Consider the following 5333-nt stretch of genomic DNA (forward strand, 5'->3'; position numbering starts at 1 on the left):
CACAGCTCTAACCTTCCCCAGTTCCTCTTCACCATGCTCTTATTTTTTCCCATAGTATTTATCAATTTCCAGCATGTTTTAGATTTCACTATTTCTTATGTCTGCTGTTTATTTGTGGTTCTCCCTGCCTTTCTTCACTCCCCTCCCTGACAGCAGGGTTCTTCTCTGTGTTATTCACTGATGCGATGGATCCAAGTGACACATAGTTAGGCACTCAGTGTTTGCTAAGTGAATAAATTCATAGTGTAGGCACTGAAGAAATCCTGTGGCCATTTGATTTTATTACTTTCAATGCTCTTACCTCTAATTAACTAATCTCCCTTAAAATGATAAAAAATTTTAGAGTGGAGAATTCACTAATAAGTCACTGTTTGTAAAATACAAAAGTAACCCTTTTTAAAAGGTTTATTCCCCAGGGAACTGACTAAAGATTGACCACTTATTTTGGGTAAACAGACCTAGTTATTCAAAGCAACTCCATTATAAAGCAATTATCAGCCAACTCTTCAATACATTTTGCATAGGAAATTCAAATTATGTATACTCTCCTTTTAACCTCATGTTATCTTCTGTAGGAAGAAATAGGTAGATATTATCAGCTCATTTTTACTGTCAGGGAAAGTGATTTACTTTTCCAAGCTCATCCTTACCTAGGAAGAGAATCCGGAAGTCCCAACTTTTACAACTCATCTAGAAAAACACTGAGCAAAGAATCATTGTGGGAACTGGTTTATGTAAATTAGAAAGAAAACCAAGTATGGTCTGGTTCCTAAGTAATTCCTATACACTCTAAAATAACCAAATAATTAACACATTGTATAAAGATAAATTATTTCATCTCGTTCTCTACCATAAGAGGGAAATGTCCTCATAAAGGACTCACTTGATGGAACTGGGGTGGCTTGACATCCTCTAGGATAAATTTGTAAGTGCCTTATAGTGGCTGCTACTGTTCTTGCATCACTGTCTCCTCCAGCTTATACAGAAAAGTCATGGTGTGCGGGGGATGAATCACTGTGTGAGGAGGAATTAATTATGTCCCTCTTCTCTGAAGAGGGAACCTGGCGGCCAATTTACTTGAGGGATCATCCATAGTAAATGATTAATCAATGGTTATTTGTCTCTTAAGAAAATGTTGTAAATCTTAAGACTTTGAGTCATGAGGCCACATGGCATCCCTCCACTCAGAGGTCAGCTGCTGGTAATAAGGAAAAGTGATAGCCAAGCAGGTTGTTATGGAAATCAGGGATGAGTCACCCCCTTGCCTTTCTATCTGGTACCTATGGTGATTTCAGAGATAGATAAAGCTCAGGCCCTCGCTGCTTAAAGGCCATACTTACACTTAATTGTGTGATCAGACATCTTTTTGGCTTTACTTCCTCACTTGCACATCCCTATGCACCATCCTTTGGTGCCAATTTCATGCCCCTTAAAGCTAGCAAAAAGGATTTTGCTATAATGAGCAATAAATAGCTGATTAGTACCCAACGGGAAGCTATACAAATTCTTCCAAAATAAGGGTAAAAAGCAATCTACTAAGATCAATAAAAATATCATTGAGTAGCTTCAATATACCAATCAGTGTGCTGTTTGAAGTAAGGGCCAAGCCCAGAGTATACCTTCAAGCAATAGCTTAGCTGATTCCTACTGATCCAGAGATTTTAGGACCCTGATACAAAAGCAAGGACCCTACAAGAGGTGTCTTTCCATGGGGGAGGGGACATTCAGGGAAGCGGGTGACAGCCCAGAAGGTATAGGGGCGTCTGAGCAAGGGGGCTTTAGTTAGAGAAATTCAGAGAGTAGGAGATGAAGATAAGGGCAAAGAGGGTGTCCCTCAGGGTGGGTAAAAATGAGAAAGAAAAACTTAATTGGAGGAGAAAAGCAGAGCTAGTTTTTTCAGGGCCAAGTGTTTACTAGGAAAAGGGAATTGGGAGGAAGGATAGTGAGAAAACAGGAGAATTATGGAAATGTAAAAAGTGGGAATGAGCCTGGGACAAGCCAGAAAGGAGGTGAGAAGCTACCCAGAAGCCAGCACTGCAGGGGCCAAATGCGGAAGGAAGGGCTCACAAAAGGTGAAGCTCTGACGAGGTACTGATAGTGTTTTACAGACAGCAGAGCACAGGAACAGCCAGATGAGGGGAAACAGATCTTTCCAGTTTTCACATTTGGACTCTGGGGAACCCGTGGTGAGTTTAGCAATTCTGTCAGTGTCCACAGAGTGTCAACACTTCCAGGTGACAAGTGAGAAGTTGAGTCAGGCATTAGGACAGTTAGTCTGTCTGATGCCAAAACTGGATTCTGAGTTGGCATATATGGAACATCTGACTGGCAGACTGAGGGATTGGAGGACATGCTAGGTGTTGTGGGGACACAGTTTATGCTTTGAAGACAGAGAAATTTCTAACTCCAGAACAAAATGATTGTGCCTCTGCTGTTTCTGTTCCCAGTTATTTGCACATATGCTCTTCATGTTCGAGGTGTCTAATGGGGGCATAATATACATCTCATCCATTTTGCAAAATCCAGCCTTTCCAGCTCCCCAAACAAACAGGTTCATCAAAAGCTGGTCAACAAATGAAATGGGGCCAGTGGCAGTGACATGTCAAATGCTGGTTGGCAAAGACCCCCCACCCCCTGCCTTACTGTAACTAGAGCCCCTCAGCAGTGCAGCTAAGGCCTTAACTTGCTTAGAAGGGAGACCCCTCTACTTGGATAGGGAAGCCAGCAGCACCAGGAGGTAAAAGGTCTCCCCAGTGCCACAGCAGGTGGAAAGGCCCTTCTCCAGCCCAGCCTCATCTCTGACCACCTCAGCCCTCCCCTGTCTGCTTCTCAGGCCTGACCATAGGCCTGCCTTCTGCACTAGCTACCACCAAGACCCCCATTCCTCCCACAGCCCCTTCTCTGCATCCACAGGGCTTCTGGCAGAGCCAGCGGGCCCCATCATATCTGCTGCCATTACGGTGACAGAGCCCAGACTAAGTCTGTCTGCTCAATACTATACTGACCTGTCTTGTTAGGGGACATAAACTAAGGAAAGGGGTAAAGAGGGCATTGGTTTGCCAGGGCTGTCACAACAAAGTGCCACAGACCAGGTGGCTTCAACAACAGACTTGTGTTCTCACAGCTCTGGAGGCCAGAAGTCCGAGACCATGGCATGGGCCGCTGGTTCCTCCCAAGGCCTCTCTCGTTGTCTGGCTGATGGCAGCCTTCTCCCCATGTCTTCACCTGGTCTTTCCTCTGTACGTGTCTTTGTCCAAATTTCCCCTTTTTACAAACATACCACTCAGATTAGGGCCCACTCTAATGACCTGATTTTAATGTAATTACCTTTAAATACTTTATCTCCAATTACAGTCACGTTCTGGGGTGCTGGGAGTTAGGACTTTAACATACAGATTTTGCAGGACACAGTTCAGTCCCTCACAGAGGCAGAGTGTAAAGGGGTTGGGGGGGTCATGATTGTTGTTTCAGCTGTTGTGGTCAAGGAACATTTCTCCACGGAGGTGATAGCTGAGCTGAGATCTGAATAATGAGAAGAGGGCAGCCATGTAAAGTTTGGGGGGAAGAGGGAGCAAGAGGAACAACACTGACAGTGGCAACAGAGAGCAGTGACAGAATAGACATCTGTTGGATGCCTTCTGCCTGCTTCCCTCGGAAGTCCTCTCCCTGCCATCCTCGCGGGGTGGCTCCCAGTGGCCATGACAGTGCTTCATGACCTCTCACCCCAGCTGGAGTTGATAGACTCAGGAGAGAACTGTTGACACAAGCTGAGCATTTGGATTCTCTCACCTGGCAGCTGGGATTTGTGCCCTCGAGAGTCCACCAGTCAGTTGGTGAGTGGCTGTGAGACAAGACACATAGAGAGATCTGAGGTATTTAAATTCCTGGCTCAAAGCCCTTTCAGAGGCCCAGTCTTATTTCTGCATTTGGATTTATGTCACCCACCCCTCCACCTCTGCCTTTTAAAATCTTTTTTCTTCTCAGACTTGCTAAAGCTGGTTTCTGTCACTTACCACCAAGAAGCCCTGACACAGAATGCTGGCTCTCATGGGGGCTTCACGAGAGTCCACATGATTTGTGGAGGCTGCTTCCTTCCTGTATGCTGCTCCAGACTTGAGCCAGAGAGAACTGGTTGTCAGTGTTATCACCATAGCTACTGCTATTTCACTTATGTTCCAGAATGTCCCCACTGAATCTCACAGTGCACACCCACAACTCGGGGCCTGCTCCCTGGAAGTCTTTTCTGGGAACTTGGTGTTGAGCTGCTCCTTCTCTGCTAGGCAGCCTGTCCACCATCAGCTGGGGGTTGTTCAGGTCCACACTTTTCTGGTCTTCATTTCCAACGAACCCTCATGAATTCTGGCCTCCATCTCTCTCTGCATTCTCTGGGCTGGTCATTCTTCTTTCCCCTTATGTTTCAGCAGATTCTGTCCTCTTCTCTCCCCCAAAATCATGCTTTATCTCACCAAAAAGCACATAGGTTTCCATTGTATGTGTTTCCTCCAGCCTTTTATTAAAACTGGAACAGTCAAAACACTCTCTGGGTGCATCTTCTGCAACCTGCCAGTCTGTTAGGTAGGGAGAACAGAGGAGAGGAGGTCAGCTGGGAAGCCTGTTTGCCGCTGTTGATAAGCATCACCTTGCAGAGCAGCAGAGCTCTCAGTGCAAACAGAACTACGTGCCTGGGCAGGCCTCTGGCCGGGTGGGGCAACTCCTGCTCAGAGATTCTTCCAGATCTGCACATTGGCAACATGCTGTGCATATTTTCAATGCATCTGCTAGACAGCAAAAAAAAATCTCTGTGGAGATCAATTACCCACAAAAAAATATCTAACTGGGGAGATCTGGTTGTGCAGAAAATAGGAGAACACGGAAGAGATTTGTCCCCTCTCTGCACCTTTGGAGGGCATGCCATGTGCTCTGAACCCACCAAGGCAAAACAAGGTCATAAACCTTGAGGAGAGGCTGGGGGCATGTAGTTACATTTGGTTGTTTAGTACAAACTGTGGAAGTCTACTGCCTACAAGCACATTCTAAATCACACCCAGAGCATGAAGCAGCAAACAGTGGTAGGGATTTTTCAGAACAGGGCGAATTCTTTCTAATCCAAGTTGTAAATCAAAGCTCTCCCAGTCCCTTGCTATCATCACCTGCAATGCGCAATGACTTTGATGATCACAGGACCCTCAGAGCTACCTGCCAGCGGCCCAGCAAGACCAAAGGTCAAGGATCTTCCAGTCAAATAGGAAGTTGCTCTTCTAAATCTAGCATAGAATGGGAGGTAGGGGAGGAATTAGGCCATGAATAGTGCAGTTTGTATTTATAGAGACTAA

The 5333-nt window shown here is 45.6% G+C and overlaps 1 long non-coding RNA gene across 1 annotated transcript; it reads right to left on the minus strand.

Moving 5' to 3' along the window:
• Window positions 1-3272: 3272 nt before the first annotated feature.
• LOC118972045 (uncharacterized) lies at window positions 3273-4651 on the minus strand. Its single transcript, XR_005060841.2, has 3 exons — window positions 4014-4651; window positions 3790-3841; window positions 3273-3522 (listed from the first exon to the last, which is right to left on the minus strand). It is a non-coding gene; the product is annotated as an uncharacterized lncRNA (long non-coding RNA).
• Window positions 4652-5333: the final 682 nt, after the last annotated feature.

Source organism: Manis javanica, chromosome 8 (assembly GCF_040802235.1).
Source record: "Manis javanica isolate MJ-LG chromosome 8, MJ_LKY, whole genome shotgun sequence".
Lineage (NCBI taxonomy): Eukaryota > Metazoa > Chordata > Mammalia > Pholidota > Manidae > Manis > Manis javanica.